At 45.6% G+C, this 20,093-nt stretch overlaps 1 long non-coding RNA gene across 1 annotated transcript; it reads left to right on the top strand.

Annotated features, from left to right (window-relative positions):
- The first annotated feature begins 683 nt into the window (after window positions 1-683).
- On the top strand, window positions 684-5,535 carry LOC126533319 (uncharacterized). The gene is made up of 4 exons (XR_008612821.2): window positions 684-848; window positions 4,418-4,613; window positions 4,691-4,891; window positions 4,970-5,535. It is a non-coding gene; the product is annotated as an uncharacterized lncRNA (long non-coding RNA).
- Window positions 5,536-20,093: the final 14,558 nt, after the last annotated feature.

Genomic DNA, 20,093 nt, shown 5'->3' with positions numbered 1-20,093 from the left:
GCCCTGCACTACTACTGGTAAGTGTCGTTTACTCGGGACTCGTATTACGGCTGTGTCCTCCACTGTTTAACAAATATGCACTGTGTCGTTACAGGTTGTGCATTCCTGTTTTCAACTTCGATCCTCAAGCGTGCCCAGCGTGCACCTGCACCACTCTACGGTCTGCGCTCGAAAAGATTACTTCGGCGACGAGCATCACCTGTTCTAGGAGCGACTGCTACTGCTTCTACATTCTCTTGCCAGTGGCGTCCTGCTGGTAGACTGGACTTGTCTCCTCGCCCTGCACTACTACTGGTAAGTGTCGTTTACTCGGGACTCGTATTACGGCTTAGTCCTCCACTGTTTAACAAATGCGCACTGTGTCGTTACAGGTTGTGCATTCCTGTTTTAAACTTCGATCCTCAAGCGTGCCTAGCGTGCACCTGCACCACTCTACGGTCTGCGCTCCAAAATATTACTTCGGCCACGAGCATCACCTGTTCCAGGAGCGACTGCTACTGCTTCTACATTCTCTTGCCAGTGGCGTCCTGCTGGTAGACTGGACTTGTCTCCTCGCCCTGCACTACTACTGGTAAGTGTCGGTTACTCGGGACTCGTATTACGGCTGTGTCCTCCACTGTTTAACAAATACGCACTGTGTCGTTACAGGTTGCGCATTCCTGTTTTCAACTTTGGTGCTCAAGCGTGCCCAGTGTGTACCTGCACCACTCTACGGTCTGCACTTCAAAAGATTACTTCGGCCACGAGCATCACCTGTTCCAGGAGCGACTGCTACTGCTTGTACATTCTCTTGCCAGTGGCGTCCTGCTGGTAGACTGGACTTGTCTCTTAGCCCAGCACTACTACTGGTAAATGTCGTTTGCTCGGGACTCGTACTATAGCTGTGTCAATCAGAATTTATTGTTACAAGTTGGGCATACATAACAAGTATTTAGTATGCAGGAGGAGGTCCCATAGTCAAACTGTATCTGGACCTTCTGTACAAGAACAATTACGATAGTTGAGATCTCAAAGCAACAGTAGCATATAATGTAATAAGAAGCAACAGGAAATGAACATTAACAGAGGAAAAATACAGAATTACAAATAACAAGGTTTAGCTTATCTGATGGTAGCAAGAATGGTATGGGAATAAAATACCGGTAGTTTATCTACAAAAACAAAAGAAGAAAGAACGGACAAGAACGGTTACAGTAAGTTTTCTCATTAGTCTGTCTATAATAATAAATGCATTTTTAGTTCCTTTTTGAATTAGTGTAACGATCTTGTGCTTTTCATAATAATAGTAAGTGTTCCATACCCATATGGAAGAATTCCACGGTTTGTTTGCCGTAGTTAGTGCGGATTCTTCGTGAAAGAAAGGTTGTTTAACGCGAATCTGCTGGTACTATGAAATGTCAGGTTAGGTGGCGAAAATGTGATCGATGGTAGCTCATTATGTAGAAATCTCTAGAAAAGATGCCTAGGTTGTATTTAGTGAGCCCAGAAATAGGATGTTGTTCTCGTGTAGTAAGGAAGTGGCATTAGAAAAGCGTGAACTACAAGTAATTATGATGGCTCGGATCTCAACTGTCTTTAGAGACGTAATATGAGTAATATAGGTGGTTCCCCTACATATTACACCATAAGTAATATGAGAGTGGACGAAAGAGTGGTAAAGTGAGAGCAATGTGGTGCGTGTGAAGTAAGCGCGTGCTTTAATCAAGATGCGTATACCGTAGGCTATTTTCTTTTTTGTGAGCAGTACGATTGTAATATTTCAGATTACAATAAAGTAGAATGCCAAGGAAAGATGAAGATGAACTTGAATGAAGGCAGTGGGGACCAAAACTAATAGGTGCAATGGAAGCTGTTTTCCTGATGTGATGGGAATGCAACAAATTTAGTCTTAGTTGTATTAGTAGATAACATGTTAGCATTACACCACCTTAGAATGTTTTCTAAGTCAGCATTTAGCTTATTAACGAGATATACCTTTATGAAGTGACTCTGGTGGTATCATCAGCGTACAGAATGCATTTTGTCGAAGAAAGACAATTGGGTAAATCATTAATACACTAAAAACAGAAGTGGCCCCAGGATGGAGCCCTGGGGCACACCGATGTTAATAGATCGCTGTCGAGAATAAGCGCTGGAAACAGGAACAACTTGAACCAGGTTATATAAGTAGCATTTTAGTAGTGAAAGGGCAGGACCGTAAATGCCAGTAGTTTCGAGCTTAGAGAATAGGAAATTTTGATTCATGCTATCAAATGCTTGCGTTAGATCGATGAAAACTGAGGCGGCGTGAAATTCCTCGTCGATAATTTTTTAGTTGTCCGTAAGATGAAAAGTGCCAGCTCTGTGGAATACCCATGGTGAAAGCCGAACTGGCATGCGGAGGATATTAAATTTAGATATTTCGTTAGCTGCATTTCAATTAGTTTCTCAATAACTATCCCAAAGAACGGCAAAATGCAAATAGGTCTGTAGTTGTGCAATAATGAGCTATCGCCTTTAAAAAAAAAACGTGGATAACATTGCCACGATTCAGTTCAGAAGCAAATATACCAGTCTTGAATAACAAATTATCAATAAATGAAAGTATGTCTGAAATTAGGTGCGCAATTAATGTTAGCAGGGTGGACCTCATAAATTCCAGCGCTTGTCACTTTTAGGTGATTTATAACAGCAGCTATTTCTTCTGGCGTTGTAGGAAATAAAAATGAATGAGGTAGACGGTTCATGTTGATCCGTGCAGGAGTAGGTGGAATGATAAGAAACTAGTAAAAGCCTCAACAGGGGAATCGAGCTCTACTCGATACTGGACACCTGGTTTAGTCCGTCCTGTGTCTATTTAAAAAGGACTTGACAACCCCCAATTATATTTAATGTTATTAGCCGCCTGTAAAATCCCTTGGTTGAAATACAATCGTTTAGCTGATCTTATTTTACAATTAAGAGTGTTACAGGAGATTTTATGTCGGGCACGTAGGTTCGTGTTAAATGGTTGCCTATTAGTTTTCCTATATAAATTATCCCGTTTGCGTATTTCTGCTAAGAATTGCTGTGAGAGCCATGGATTGTGAGAAAATGACATTATTTTTTCATTTCTTTTTGGATGGGAACTTTCGGAAGTATGATGTAAGTAGTGAAAAAAATTTTCGAAAATGCTTTCTTTGGGTCGTTTAGTGATTTAATTTCAGACCGATTTGTACTAGCAAAAGCAGTTATGAAGCCATCTTTGTCAAGAACATCTTTAGTGTGTGAAAGTGGGTAAGTTCGCACATTAGAATTGAAACGTAAAAGCAGGGGGTAATGATCACTGATGTCGATGTGCAATACTTTTGCCTCTGGTGAATGAATCAGGTTAGAAAATGCATGATCAATAAGTGCGCTTGTACCATAAGAGACTTCGCGTGTGGGTACGTTAAGCAATCGTATTCGTAACTACGGAATACACTACTGTATTCAATTTACTCGAAACAACACCAATTTGTATTAATGTTTATATCACCTATTCTAACATTATTTATTTTCTAGTGATACAATGTGTAAAATATGATCGAGATTGTTACAGAATTCATTGACTGACGATGAGGGAGAACGGTAAATGCACCCAAATATGAAATTCTTGCTATATTGAGCAAGAAAGCAGTTACTGAATTCAATCCAAACAGATTTGCACTTACTAACGGTTAAGGATGGATCATGTTTTCAATAAGCAATATTAGAAGAAACATATATGGCAGCACCACCGTGATTAGTCGCCAATCAGTTGCAGTATTCCACTTTATAGTTAGGGAAGCAATATAAATTTGTCGTCAAATAACCAGGTTTCAGCAATGGCAATTAGTGAAAACGGACTAGTTAGTGATGCCAGCAAATTATCGATAGCGTCAAAGTGTTTATGAAGACTCTTAGCATTAAAATGAATGATGGAATGAAATCAGTCTAAGAATTGATTTCATTTCAGTATAGAAGCAATTTTTGTTGTGTCAGTTGGTTAAACAATTATGCCTAGTCTAGTTTGGTTAGGTCGTATTCGTCACGAATACGCAGAACTTTGCTTTTAGTTGTCTTCCTAGCCTTAATTTGGCAGTTGCCCGTCCAAAGGAACATCCAGTTTCTTTATTTCTTCAAGATTATAGCCTTGAAAAAGAGAGCCTTGTTAGATGGGGTCAACTGCTCATTCACAAAAACGGGAGCGTTGGAAGAGCCGGAAAATCCAATGTCCTTAAGACAACGAATGGCTTTACGCGCTTTTTAACAAAGTCGCCTTTCTTCTTTCTGGGATGGAAACGAGCGATGTTCTTATTCGTGTCATTAGATCTGGTGGGAACGCGATGAACAATGTCCAGATTGCTAGGCGATACGGGACAGCCAATTCTGACCCCTATCTCCTCCAGTGTTTAACAAATAAGCACCGTCATTACAGGTTCTGCACTCATGTATTCAACTGCTGTCCACAAGCGGGCCCAGCGTGCTCTTGCACGACTCTACGGCCTGCGCTGCAAAGGATTACTTCGGCCACGAGCATCACCTGTTCCAGGAGTGACTACTAAGGCTTCTACATTTTCGCCAATGGCGTCCTGCTGGCAGACTGGACTTCTCATCGCCCTGCACTACTACTGGTAAGTGTCCTTTACACGGGACTCGTATTACGACTGTGTCATCTAGTGTTTAACAAAAAAGCACTGTGTCGTTACAGGTTCTGCACTCCTGTTTTCGACTCCGGTGGGTGCCTAGCACGCTCCTGCACATCGACTCTCCGTTCTGCACTCAGAAAGAGATTACTTCGGGCACCAGCATCACCCGTTCCATGAGCGACTGCTATTGCTTCTACGTTCTCTCGCCGACGGCCTCCTGCTGGCAGACTGGACTTAGCCTGGCGCCCTTGCACCTAATTGTGGTAAGTATCGCGTACACACGACTGTACTGCGCCTGCGTGTTTTGCGAATGACCAACAAACAGGGCTTGTTCATTTCAGGTTCCCAGTTTCTGCTGTCGCTTGTGGCGCAAGAGAAATATTCCAGCACGCTCATTTACAAGAATATTCCTGGCTTTGCCTCACGAGCAACCATCTTCAGCCCGATCGTCCTACCGCGTGCTCTATACAACAAGCTTCCTAATGAACTCGTGAACGCGTCGCACGCCTCTGTCTTGGCGGTGTCCTGCACTGTGTTGACGGCGTGTTCATTCTCTGAAGGACTTCGTGTCGTCACCATCCCGCGACCGTCCATCGGATGTGCTCCTACAGTTCGCTGTTGCCTTTTTCCGCAAGCATATTTAATAAGGTCATTGTAGCAAGCGTTTATGCTTTGGAAGAGTGGTACGTTGCTCGACGAATGGATGCCGATTCTAGGAATCTGTTTAATACGAAGCAGAACATAAAGGTCTGGGTACGTGGACACCACTCGGTCCTTAATAAGGACTCAATGTTTTCATGAGCCGATCTGTAAATTTTTGGTGGCGAGAGTAATGGACATTCATTGACATTGTGCACTATTGTAGTAGCACGTTGGTGTGTGTGTGTGTGTGTGTGTGTGTGTGTTTGCGCGTGTGTTTGCGCGTGTGTTTGCGCGTGTGTGTGTGTGTTTGCGCGCGCGCGTGTGTGTGTGTGTGTGTGTGTGTGTGTGTGTGTGTGTGTGTGTGTGTGTGTGTTTGCGCGCGCGTGTGTGTGTGTGTGTGTTTGCGCGTGTGTGCGTGTGTGTGTTTGCGCGCGTGTGTGTGTGTGTGTTTGCGCGTGCTGGTCTGCGTGCACGTGTAACTACTCTGTGCTTCATTTTTGTTTCAGTCGAGAACGTATGACATGAGCTCCACTGCTACCTGGCGCATTTCGAATTTTTCATGTTTTTGGTGGTAGAATTTCCAGCGTCACAGTTGCTTCACATTTATTGGTTCATTCCTGTTGAAAGGTTCCTGGTTTGATGGTTTACTGTCGTCTATTGACATCCGCTTTTGGATTGGTCGAACCGCTGGTTTCTTTGGCTTTGGTCCTTGGGTTGACCTCTGTGCTCGTTTCAGCATTCAGCGGATTTGTTCAGGCGTCTTTCTCGTGTCAGAAACGAGGTCTTCACACATTCTCGGTTCTTCCACGTCGCTCATCACTGGCTCGAAAAGGTCAACATGCCACTGCAAAAGGACGCAATGTCAATGAATGGGAAAGGGGAGGGGTTACTCTCGCCAACAAAAATTTCCTGATTTGTTCATGATAATGACGTCCATCTTTAAGACTGATTGGTGGTAAATGTCACCGGGCTCGCTGTTTCTAGTTTTCGTTTTGTCCTTGACTCATCAAATGCTGTTATGGATCTACATGGTCCAACTTGTGTATTACCTGTCGTTTGTTTATCGGACAGTGCTACCCGCTGTCACCGCTTGTTCACCATATATACTGCGCCGTAGTACGATATTTTGTGTCCACAACAATCGCATACTCTGCAAGATCGGTAGGCATACTGAAGTGCCATGACACCCTTCGGGCGGCTGTGCCGTCGTTGCCTGCTGACTGTAGTTCAGATTACGCACACTTGTGTACTTTAATCCCGAGATTACACCGCGTGAGCCATTGTCACAGCTGCTTCGAAGGAGCTACATGTACTCCCCTTACGCCAAGTCGTGTGTGAACACGTCTAAACAGACGTGCATGAGCACGCTCAAAGAAATCTGCATAATATGTCCGCTTTACTTGATATTTTAGTGTTGAAGTGAATTAAGTTTACCCGAGTTTTGCCACGTAATTCACTTCTGTACGCTGTTAGTCTCCATTGCTCTTCGAATGCATCTCAATGAGTTTGCTGTGAATAGTATTTGAATTTGCACATGCTACAGCTCTTTTCCTAATCTCGATATAAGGAAGCACACTTGATTTATTACGAATTTCATTGTTCTCAACCTGTAATAACCTTACTTCTGCATTGCTTCATAACAAAAATGAGCACTGTCCTTGGTAAATGGTTACGTGTGCCGCATTACTGACTTTTTTTTTCGCTGCTTTCATCCGCTGGGATTAAAAAGAAATCGGGAAACCATGCATGCGCGATTGTGCTCACTCGAATGCATTTTTCTTAAAGGGACACTAAAGGCAGATAAGTCGGCGTGAACTGTTTAAACATCATTATATAAGCCTCACAACGCTTGTTTCGTGCCAAGAAAAGACTTAGTTTACGAGAAAATTGCATCTGAAGGGCCTGAATGCCTGTTTCGAAACTCGAGTCTCCCACCACCGAACCCGCGAAGTGGTGACGTTGCATACGCCATCGCCACCCTTTCCTGCCGTCGGGGAGTAAAACGGCGCCCGACAGACGGCGGTACCGAGCCAAGACAGATCGGCGGATTCGCCGCTGCAGCTGCTTCAAGTGGCGTAGACCATTCGGGCATCCCGCGACATCACATGGAAGCTGAATTCTAAGCTACCTGCAGTTTGTGCGAGTATCGCGTTCCAGCAAAACCAGCGCAGCACTACGCGATAACTAATGAAACGCGAAGCCATGGGCGGCACGGAGTCGAGCGAAAACCAAGTCTTTGGACCGACCGCGTCAGTGTCAGGGTTATGTCAATGAGGAGTTTTTTTTTAAGTGAAATAGAACTGGACAAACAGGATATTTAGTCTTGTAATACGACGCAAGGACATATTGTGCAACGAGTAGTTGAGTACTAGTGACCGAATTTAACTGAGGAGTGCTTTCGTCATCGGGCAACTATACTTGTCTCTAATCATGTCCGGCATTTACCTCAATTTCTCAACTAAGGCTCTATTCGCGATAATATTGACGCCTTGGACATTCCCGAACCCTAATCTATCCCTTTAGCTCGACTTCATATTTGCCTTTAGTGTCCCTTTAACCTCGAACATACACACAGCGCAATGGAGCCTTACTGTAGGAATTGTCTTTTCATTTTCCATCTTCAGTCACACGACCGTCCTGCAATTGCGCCACATGATAATCGCAATCAGTTTACGATAGGACCAGTGTGGAGATTTTGACTTCTTGATATGCGTCCGTCGGGGTTGCTTAGTGGCTATGGTGTTAAGCTGCTAAGCACGAGGTCGCGCTATCGAATCGCGGCCACGGCGGCCGCATTTCGATGGGGCCGAAATGCGAAAACACCCGTGTACTGCGATTTAGGTGCACATTAAAGCAGCCCAGGTGGTCCAAATTTCCGGAGTCTCCCACTGTGGCGTGCATCATCAGATCGTGGTTTTCGCACGTAAAACCTCGTAATTTTTGTTGGTATGAGTCATACTGGAGGCTTTTCGTTGTTTTTGTATAATGCAACTGGTACTTGGAAGCAGAGAAAAAACACACCCACACAGCACTCAATAGTTCTCAATATGACAGCGATGCACGAAATAACTGCACATTGAGGTCATGATATTGGAGAATGTGACGTGATATATATACATTTCTAGAAATGTGTTGTAGTCCCTTCTGTACGTTTCCCATCTAACTGGGAAAGTTCGCATACTTGCGCGCTGTCTTGTTTACTGAAAACAAATACCGGAAGCGTTTTTACATCTCCCAGCGAAGGCTCTCTACATCGCTTACCCATCTCAGACAAATTTTACAGCTTGAAGCTATGTGAACTTGAATGTATGCAAAGAAGTCTGTTACTGCACCTTGACTTGTGCTTTCTTCGGTTTATTGATGTAAGAAAACTGTCGTCCGTTTCACATTTCTATACGTCGAAGTATCGTGAAGCTGAGAAATTCTGTTCTGCGTAAATTTCGGTATGTATTAGACATTTATTCCTGTACAAATGCATGAATGTATGTTAATGTGTTGTATATATGCTGCTGTTTGCAGCATCTGGGATTAACTGCAGTCAAGCAGCATTGAATCGCTTTTATTTCGGTTTACTTAAGTCTTGCTTTGCGCTGGTTGTACTCAGCATGCATTGCATTAAACTGCACCTTGCAAATCATCTGTCAAAATAAAACTGTATTCTTGTTGCCCGTCTCACTGACTCCATCTAGTGCAAATACTGTGCTGTGCCCGCCAACTGTAATGGCACATCCGCTGTCTGCAACTGCTCGAGCGACACCGTCTGGATGGGAGCATCACTGGGAGCCATTCAGAGTATAGGAAGACTGGCTTTCTATGAACTCTCTTCGTTCTCCACCTTTCCGTTGCGTTGCTACCAAAGACGGGATGCTGGTGTTTCAGGGCACTAACATCCGGAAGTTTAAAAAAAAAATGTATTGTGGCGCAAGTGATAGCGATCGAAACGTTGGTAATGCGTATGCCTTTACTGGACGGCGAAACCCGTGTTACTATAGCAATCCGAAGCAGTTAACCCGTCGCAGTAGCCGAGTGGCTGTGGGCTTCCGCTGCTTAGCTCAAGGTCAAAAGTTGGACCTCGGCCGCGGCGTTAGCATCTCGATAACGGCCGAAATGAAAGAAAATGGTGCTCGTGTACTTAGTTTCAGATGCAGCTCGGGTACCTGCTGAAACTAAGGCTTTCTGATGGCTTTATGCAGGTTTTTTTTTTTTTTGATGCCCGGGAACTGCGGTAAGTCCTACTGAAACTTTTATACCTAATACGATTAGAGTAGTATTCATCCCAAAAAGCAATTGCAGCTGGTAATTGGCGCCGTACAAAGTTTATGGCCCGGGGGCAGCCAGGTAGCGTGCATATCGCGTATAGCCAATATAAATAACGTTTTGTCTGTTGTTGTACTCCGCCGCCGTCGATGCTGCACTGTAAGAGGAAGCCAGGACCTCTCAAGCTGTCTATACAGCTTTTTCCCTGGCTGTCCTCGCAACACCAGTTGCGGAAATAAACCTTCAAACCTTCAAACCTAAATGCGTAACCTGCTAGCATTCATTTATCACACCATAGCCTTGTTAACTTACACCCATAAAATTAGGGCGTGAAGTACGACTGGGGTGTTCCAAGGGTGTTCCCTTGTGGAACATGCTTTTCTGGAAGAAAAAGGGCGCTTCATGGGTGTTTACAGAGGGGAAAAAACCGAACACCCCTATTAGTCATAAGGGTGTGAATATTTTAAGAGTGCAGACAGTATCTTCGCATTTACTCGTGTTAGCGTGATAAGAACATAATATACAAGATAACTTTTCCGCCAAGAGACTTGTCATGACCTCGTGATGCCTTGTCTCGTAATATAGCGAGGAAATGGAACTTATTCTGTGTCATAAAACAACCTCTCTAATGTCACCATTCCAATAACAGCTTCCTTTGCATGATTAATAATATCATGAAGCAACGAACATCTAACTTCGGTAGTTAGTGGTCTGTGTTCAGAGTGCGCTATATAACATATATTCCATTCTGATTTTAGTCCAATCTCCTAACGTCAAATTTACTTAACCGCAGACGCAAGTATTATGTGGTGACCCGCAGCCTTGACTGCAAAGCCAAATCAAACGCTCTTCTCGTTCGCAGGAAGTTAATTTTGGTTTTTATCTAACAGTGCGAAAAATTAAGGAAGGGAAGACGATAGAGAATTGGCTGAGATGGTCACAGCAGCGTGCTATCCGCGGTTTATGTTCTTCTTCACCAAGCCCGAGCGGCGTCTCAGAAAGCCTTCAAGGCTTTAGGAATGAATCCGCTTGAGGAAATTCAGTTGCCTGCTGTGCTTGAATGTCTGACAGAGCGTTTGCAACGCAGCATATAACGTGCCCATTTAGGAAAACGGAAAGTGGCGTACCGGTCGTACCGGCAGCCGGCACAATCAGAAAATAATTGGAGAGTTCGCGGCAAATGCGTCAGCATGATGTTGCACCTTTTTGAGGTGCCGGATTCGTGGTTCAACGCGCGTTCACCTCATTCCAAAGTGTTCTTCAGAAGAAAGGAAACCGAGGTGCGCGATTTTTATTAGTCCAGTCATAAATATTTAACAATGACACGAAGGAGAGCACAGGGAAACTACTTGTCGTTCCTGAAACCAAGAGTTCGACGAATAATTCTAGTCGGGAGTGCTCATGTTTTTGGTTGGCGTCCGTTTTACCCTTGACTGTTTGTAGTTCTCAATTGAAGTAAAGAAATGAGAAAATAATGAAAATTGAAGGGGGTTAATAAAACAACTGGCCACAGGTGGGATACGAGCCTACCTCTTCGCATTACGCGTGCGATGCTGTAATTAAGCTACTGCGGCGCCGTTTTCCCATCAACTTTCTGAGGTATTTAGGTTCGCTTGCTAGAATTAACCCTTGGAATGTTAGCCAGCACCACTACTGATGGCCATGTCAGTAGATGTAGAACATCGTATCTATCGCAGACATCACCTAGTACGTGAAATAGATTTTTGGGTGAGGGCAACTGGTCAATAAACCCACGCATGCTACCTGAAGGCATCAAAGCTTCTGAAGGCATCGGAGCTTCGCTACGTAATGAACGAGAAGAAAGGAATCTGAGAGGCCAGATTTTTAAAAATCCGATCATAAGAAGCCAACAAACAATGACACGAAGGACAGCACAGGGGAAATTATTTGTGGTTCCTAATTGAATTTAGTAAAAAAATGATGAATAAATGAAAATGAAAGTGGTTGAAAAAACAACTGACCTGAGGTGGGATCACTTCTTGACTTCCAATTAAGAACTACAAATAATCTATCTGGCAATGACCTAATAACGTCATTGACTATGTGAGGGCAATGCGATTCATCCCCCTTTCCCCTTTTTTTAAACCTTATCTAGCGGCGTCCATTCGACCACTCCATACTGGAACCTCCATCTATTCGGCTGCGGGCAAAGAAATAGAGTGTCCTGTCATCGTCCGTCTCTGTTTTCATACAAACACACATTCTCCTGTGTTGAGGGTCAGCACTACGCCCTGCCCCCTGCTTAAGCAAACAAAGCGGCCCCGAAATTACAGGGCTTTCCGCAGCCGACAACCTGTCGTGCATGTCCTGTCACGAGAACCGAGTCTCATAACACGGTGGGTGTCACTGTATGCATAAGCATGGAGCACTGCGGCGGGGTGCCATCGGACAACCCGCGTACGTGCGTTGGTCAGCCTGTGGGAACTGATGAGGTAACAGCACCCTTTGCGATTCTTGTAAGAAGCACGCGACAAGTCGGAAACGGCAAGAGTAGCCAGGACGACGAAATGGGACAGCTTTGTTTGCTTAAGCAGGGGGGCGGAGCGTAGGTATATATACTAATCGTGCTGCTATGAAGACTGCACCCTAAGGGAGAGAGAATGTTAGAGTGTAAAGGAAGCCCGGTAGATGTGATTCCTCCTTGTCTCTCTCATATAGACATTTGTGCGTGACAACCAGATAGAGTTGTCAATGAGCGCAACCCCATTATCTTCAAGCAGCTGCTTACTGATCACCTTAAACCCTAACCTTATAATGACCGTACTGTGCCTTCATTCTTTTGCGATTGCCGTCTCGCATTGTGACTGTTTTGCTGATTTGCTCTTGCATTCTATTCAGTGTGCCTCTTGGCTTTTTTGCTGTTGTTGTTTGTTTGTTTTAATGCGAATCCACAGGCTGAGTCTTGTAAGAAATTGTAACCATATCTTTGTTTCTATCCTTATCTTCTGTAACCCCCCCTTATGTGATACCCCGACAGGGGTCCTTAAGGAAAATAAATGATGATGATGATCATTATTGCCATGACGACAGGGTCGTGATGGTTTTTCTATCTCCTTTTATTTTGTTGCTTTTTCTTTGGCGCAGCGCATACGCACTGAAACATTGCAAGCCTGAAGTACTCTTGACAGCTACCGCTCATAAAGACACAGTTATTCCAGACCCACGTTTTGTCAATCCCTTCTCGGCAACTCCTGGTAACGCTCGAGGTCATCTCGCGACACTTTGAGCAGACGGCGTTCTCCGCAACGGTGCAAGAGCACGCGGACACGGCGAGGACAGTGGACGAAGATCCAAGGAGTAGATAAAATAGCAACGTAATCGCCCGTGAATTAAAGACGACTTGCTTTCCATTTAACCTGGCGAGCGTTCCTACCCGATGCATGCTGCATGCCGGCGCTTTTGATGTCTTAATCGTGGCGTATAAACACGCCCCTGAGATTCGACGCAAATGACACTAATCGTCGTAGTCGTGTTTAATAGGTGTTTTGTCGAATTGCCTCAACGCGTTTCTATCACCGGGTAGAGAAAGCTCGTGTCGCTCGCAATCAGCGTGCTTGTACGCTGACCGAACAGACCGGCGGAAATGCTCTTGGCTGGCGCGCAAGCAGCAATACACTTGTAGTAACCGAATGTCAGAGTGCGGCGTCGCCAGGTCTAAAAGGCAAATCGAAATGCACAGAGACATTCTAATCGCTTCTAGTAGTGTTTGTTCTTGCTTTTAACGTAAGTCGGCGCCGATAGAGACAGCGGCTGTTCCGTAGGGGCGGGAATTCTTTCGCTAGAGGCGTAATGGCGTGTCGATGAATTGGTGTCTGCACCACTTCAGAGTGAACGGCTGCTTGCAAATGTGGTAAATAAAAAAACTTTGTCGCCAATTATATATACTCTCGCTTGTTACAGGATACTTAATTATTACTAAACGTTTCTCTCCCTCTGTCTTTCTTTCTCTCGCTTTTTACGGTAGTTCTGCGTTTTTTAGGAACCGGTTTTAAAGGAACACCAAAAAGGGATCTGTCGTGCAAAGTTTTACAATCAATGCAACATTTTTTGTCGTCACAACTTCTGCTCAGGAATCAGCAGTTTCGGCACGATAATGGAACAAACCATTTTCGGATCCAAATCTTCGCGAAAATCCGGTGAACGGACGCATTTTCCAAACCAAGTGCTTCTGATAACATTCCTACAGCCATTCGGCTGTCATTGAGCACAAAAGAAATTGCACCGGATCGATGTTTTCAACTTCGCACGAGGTCAAGTGATGCTTTGATCTTCGATCGCCCTTGGCATCTTTAGGGCCTTCCGGAAGACGCTGGACCCACTGGAACAAAGTTTTCTTCCTTTAGGGCATTCTTTCCTTTGTAACATTGGATTAATTTTCGCACCATTCCTGCCCAAATTAAAAAAAAAAACATTTTGATATTGATTATTTGTTTCGTCCGTTCGTCGATCTCTGTATTTCGATAAAGACTAAAGATTGGTTGCCCATAAAGTGGACGCTTAGAATTCTACTTCTTGACTCAGCTGCCCGGCTCGTACCAAAGGTCAACCGGGTGGTGGTGTTTTCACCTACGCGCAAGTAAGAGGCACGTCTTAGGTGCCATGTCGTGCTGCTTTACTGAATACCGTAAAATTAACTTTACAAAACGGAAAAACTTGTTTACTGGCGTTCAGGAGTCTCCGCCTCTTAAGGAAAGGCTTCTTCATGTATCACCGCTGAAGCCTGCCTCAGTTAAGAATGACGACCGTCAATGTGCAGGTGTCAGAGTTAAGCGCCAACTGAACCAATTTTCTGCAATAAAACATAAGAAGTGGCGAAGATATGTTGCCGTGAATATCAAAGAGTTCCACATTCACGCAAATGATTGCGTTCTCCGGAGCCAGACAACTGGCGCGGGAATGTCTTGTGCATACGGAATCATCGACAGATTTGAAAGCATTCAGCTGATCAACAAGATATGTAACAGTCGTACTTCGCATAGATATCAGCACACGCTACTTGTGTGTGCTGTTTTCCTTCGCAGTGCAGTTATGAGACCACTGCTCCATGTCCCTTGTCTTCGTCCTTTTCCCAGTCGTACGTGTGCTGTGCCCGACCTAGACTGGACTTGTTTGCCGCTGAGCACTTTGGCATCCTACCTTGTTTCAGCTTTTCGTGAGGCGAAAATTATCGCACATTGTCTTAACTTTCATTCCTTCGCATTGCGGCAACACTGCTGTTCTAATGAGCAAGAAAATGCCATTTCTGTAGCCAGCTAGTACAGACCGGGATAGTTTGTACAGTGGTTACGACGCACAGCGTTATCTTTCAAAAGAGGAGTCGTTACTTACTGTGCCTCACAAATCTAAGGCCTTATTCACAGGAACATTCGTACTACTGCACATCTTGTGTTCTCTCTCTCTCTCTCTCTCTCTCACCCATGCACACTCAAAGCACTCACAAAAAAGAAGTCAGTGATACCTTTCCTGTTTGATTTCGTTTGTTTGTATCTATTTTATAACGCTTGTAACAAAAATGACATCGCTATCCCTGCTGGTAGTGGCGGAAGAAATATTTTGCCTATCTTTCCCGCAACTGTAACAAGGTGTAAGCCCGAAACGCTTCTTTGGGTAGATGTAGATGCAAATCCTTAGTGGGTATCATTAACGCAGGCTCGTGTCATCACCAGTTGGCTTCATTATTTTTTTAACCTCTCTAAGGGTGCACGTCCTCCGTTGGCCGTCGTTATCATCGTCACTGCAGCGTCATGTTGGCCGCCGCACACGCACCGCCAGCCGCACACTATGCCGTCATCGTTGTCCATGTTTATTTTCTGGAAACCCAAGCAGGCCGACATGCAAAGCATGATGTGGGTTACCCATGGTGATGGTGATGATGAAACTGATCGATGTCAAACTTTGTCGGCATCACACTCGTTCGTGATCTACTTATCTTCTGCTATAAATTCTACGTCGCAGTCTACTTTATTACCTAGTCTGCGTATATAAATTCACCATTGCAGCAAGTATTTTCGTACAACGTCCTCAGACACGTGACAGTAGAAAGACTATATAGCAAAATGGAGAGGCTAAAGCTGAAAATTCTCAGCTTCAAACCATTTCGAGCCTCAGCTCCAAGCCGTAAACATTTTTGGGAAGTTCGAGACTTGCCTGTCTTGACAAATACATGGATTTTTGTAGAGGAGGAGAAGAATTAAACTTTTATCAACAAAAAGGAAAAAAAAAACGCGACTAACGAAAGCATCTGCTTCTCCTTGCTTCCATGTTGGGAAAATAGGGGGTCCGGGACTCCACGATAGGCAGCTTTTCTTCTCTCCGTTACTTCATAATGTCTTTAGACTGAGGGCCTACTGGCACAAATACTGAGAGCTGTCAACCGATAACTGCTGGCACATTAGGTTTGGCGCTGTAAACTTTATCTGAAATGTTCATATGCAAGCTGGGCCCCATCTTGTAGTCGAGCGAGTTGACGTAAGTGTATGTCTCTGTATGCTGCGTCTTTCCTTCTTTATTACTGTGCAACTGGGCTAAATACACTATGCGCGTCCCTGAATCGTCCCGAAAACACCGTGACACAAGCATATCCCTATTGCCTATCTTTCCCGTAACTGTAACAAGGTGTAAGCCCGAAACGCTTCTGTTGGTAAATGTAGATGCAAATCCTTAGTGGGTATCATTAACGCTTTGGGGAACCACGCAGCGGCGGCAAAATAACGAAATAAACACAAACTGGGTCCAGCGACTCTGGCTTGGTCACAGCGAAAGGTTGGATTTCACAAGTTTAAAGTATATTTGACGAGAATTCAACCATTGCAGGCCCTCAGCGGGCGCACGCCAACGGGTCATCTATAAAGGCCTGCCTGATGTACGCAACCATGGGCCCCATAGATATAGTGGCGGGACGCTTGCAAGTACGGCTGACTGAACCGTTCTTTGCACGGCTGATGACTTAACCAAAAGAGAACTGAAATATGCACTGCATGCGCTGTACACAGCAGGCCGCTGCCAAACATCATTTGCTCAGCTCAATCGATATATCACCTCTCCGGCACGAGAAAGCGATGCAAACGAACGCGTAAAGGTGACTCACTCTTCGAAGATGAACTCGTTCGCCGCGGCACCTGCCTGAAGACCTCCCTGGTAGATTCGCCCTCGCCGCCCCCATGCACCAAGTTATCCACAAGCACAAGTCGAGAAAACATGCATGCACGTGCGTGACGTCACAAGGCACTTCGCTCGTGCCGAAGCGGGCGCACTGCGGACAAAGTAATCGAAGGTATAGTCGAAAGCAGTGCTGCGTCGGCAGGTGCACACTTGTTTCGAGGAGCGCAAGCACCTGGCGCGTGGCTGGCTGACTGGCTGCCTGACTCGACCTAGAAAGGAATGGTGCGACCGTTCCTGCGAGCTCGATCGAGTTATGGCTCGCGCACTGGTCGTAACTCGTCCCAAGTCCGGCGGGACGTTGCTGTTGCTTTGCTTGCATTGTGCAGACGCGGGGTGCCGTATAGACGTGATGTATTTATTTGCTGGCTTTCACTGCCGTTTGTGTCCTGCGCCAGAAAGGTCAGGCTTGTTCACGGGAGGACGCATTTCACGATTCGGAGGAGAACCGTGATGCGCGCGGCGGGCGCTGCACTTTGCACTCTTTGTGAGAGAGCGGTTCAAGCCCGGAAATACTGAGGCGCAAGGGATCTTCCACTACCCTTCCTCGTTAACTGTGTTAATATTATCAATTTGTGTGCGTGTGTGTTTGTGTGTGTGCGCGCGCATGTTTGCGCGTGGACGCTCACCGTTCAATGCATAACCACCGTTCGCTGCATGTATTTTCGGGTCACAGGTAGAACAAACAAGTCAGCGCCGTAGGTGGTCCATCCAAGCCTATGGCATTCATTCATCAAACGTGCATGGCCGTCAAACGCCCCTCTCCTCCGAAGACTAGTGGTGTTTGCAGTGGGGTGTCTAATTGGCAGTAATTAGACACGCCTAATTCTCCGTCAAGTCAAATTGTATAGTTACATCATTTCACTCGATGTAAATGTTTTGTGGGGTCCTTTGGATTATGGCCAAACATGCTTTCTTGCTTCCCTTCACTTCAACCACGCACCTCGACCTAAAGAGAGAACCTCTGCAAAACCGGCAGCACCCAACTTTGCACAATGTCGCTACCATCGGTAATTAATTATGAACGCATTACAAGTTCATACAGTCAAGTTCAGCCTCGTCCTTGTTGGTACATTTACCCATTAACCATAAGTATACTTTTAGTTAAATAGTTCAATTACAGGTATAACTACGTTTTGCGAGCCACAGCCCTGAAAATCTCGTATAGATGCCCTTGTCGAGAGATAAACAGAAAAAAAAGGGAGGGGGGGTAGTCGGACTTGCTATTCGCTGGAGGCGGAGGTGGGGGGGGGGGGGGGGTCGTCGATTTATTTTCGCCTCATGGGGTTCTTTAGGTGCAGATAACGCTTGTTAATCAAACGTTTTCCATGCCGATTTTACGATTGGGGATAGAAACCTTGCGCTGGTGCTCTGTGACAGAAGCCCATAGCAACTGTACAAGTACGGTATCGTATTCTTACTGCGGACACCCATTAAAAACAATCATTATTACATTGTTGCGGACAATCGCTGCATCATAGTATGGCTGACGTGACTTACTACGTTCGCCAAGAAAACGCTCTAACGGGCTTACACCAATCCGCTGCATGCATCATTAAGCGCTCATCAGAACAACACGAGCCCCTGCTTCAGGAGTTGCCTTCACAAAGGTATTAATTGGAGTGACCGACAGTGCAGCATGTGAGGTCTGCGGCACCGAAGAGAATATTGACCCCCTGCTGTGCCTCTGTCCACGATATGCCCCAGAAAGACAAGAACTTGCCAACTTTCTCCAAAAGCTGGACAATCGGCCGCTTTCCGTGCAGGTGCTGCTAGAACACCGCCCTCATCGCTCGTCGGCCCATAAACTGGTGAAGGCGCTTTTGTGCTTCTTGAGGACGACGGGCTTGCGTGAACGTCTGTGAACATTAGTGCAATTACTATTAGCCCACACGAGTCAGCGAACTCACCGCGAATTTCTTTCCTTCTTTCCTTCCCTCCTCTCTCTCTGTCATAATTGCTTTCCCCTTTCCCATTCCCCGGTGTAGGGTAGCCAATCGGACGTTATTCTGGCTAACCTTCCTGCCTTGTGCTTTTCTCCTCCTCCCTGCTTTAGCGGCCGAAGTTAATATAAAATATGTTCGTTATTTCCCGAATTTAGAATATGAAAACATGCTCCTTAAAGGGCTTTCCAGTATTTAAAATACATACTCACCATCCGTGGCGTTTCCCCTCGATAGACCTCTATGTGTCAAGACTGCATGCAATATGGCCTAAATGTATTCCGTGGCGCCGAAGGAGTGTATATAGTTATGCGGCTTATAACGAAGACGTTGTGTTTTTTCTTTACACAGGCATTTCGAAGCATAGGGTGGAAGAAGAGAGGCACAAGTTGCTTCTTTTCGTAACACTACGGCCGAATTCACAAGCGATTTGTCACTAATAGCTGCTTGCAATGGGCCGCCCACCCTCGCTTATATATTATGCCCAACATCTTGATCTGGCAGTGGCTGCTCCTGCGAACACTTTTGGCGTGAGAACTTGCTTCTGAATCCGGGTTCTGCTAGTTATCTGCGCATAACACTGCCCGTGTTCACGCTCTCTCCTTCACAAGCGCGCACTCCCGTTTCCGCTCTTGTCCTCCGAGTGACGAATATACGAACTGTGAAAGCTCAGAGGACAGCGACATTGTGCGCTCGACGAAGCCTAAACAATCAAAAAGACTCTTCACGGCCTCCCTCTTAGTCAACATAACCTAACCTAACCAAAACAACTGTGATTTCGATTCCGAAGCCCTTACCCAGCGCGACCTATTCGTATTCAGTATCACACAATCTTGCTTGTGTCTTTGGCTGTGCCTGGTAACCTAAACAGGCCCAGCCGCCAAGGTGCGTCTGTGCCACCTGAGTCTCTCGTGTTGAGTCAAATCGAAGATGCGAGGATTAATGTCCGTAAGGAAGGGCGTCCTCGCTGTAGACATAACCTCCCCCCCGCCCTTTCGCGCGACGCAAGACGGCGCGTTTGCTCTCCGCTTTCATCCTTGGCGAGCGCCAGATTGAGCCGCGTTCGTCGGCTTCCCTCGCGTGCTTTCGCTCGCACATACAGCATAAGACGCGCGGCGACGGTGTTATCGCCTTCGGATTTTATATATACGGAACGTCACGGCGAGGCCGACGGAGACGGCGAAAATGCGTTTGGAATGTCCATATAATTGCTATGGCCATAAAAGATAACTTGCCGCAGGTGGGAACCGAACCCACATCATCCGCACTGTGTATACGCGCACTGTAACGCTCCTCACGCGTACGCCGGTTCAAACACCGCATGCCTACTAGTTAAATCTAAACTCCTATAGAGGTGTCAGCGCCATGTGATATTTGTTTCTCAGAAGCCACAGCTCAACAATAGGATGAAATGAGGATTGAAATGCATTGTGCCCAGTTCTAT

Source organism: Dermacentor andersoni, chromosome 7, assembly GCF_023375885.2.
Source record: "Dermacentor andersoni chromosome 7, qqDerAnde1_hic_scaffold, whole genome shotgun sequence".
Taxonomy (NCBI): Eukaryota; Metazoa; Arthropoda; class Arachnida; order Ixodida; family Ixodidae; genus Dermacentor; species Dermacentor andersoni.
Note: the sequence above shows the minus strand (reverse complement) of the source record. Positions and strands in the feature narration are given on the sequence as shown.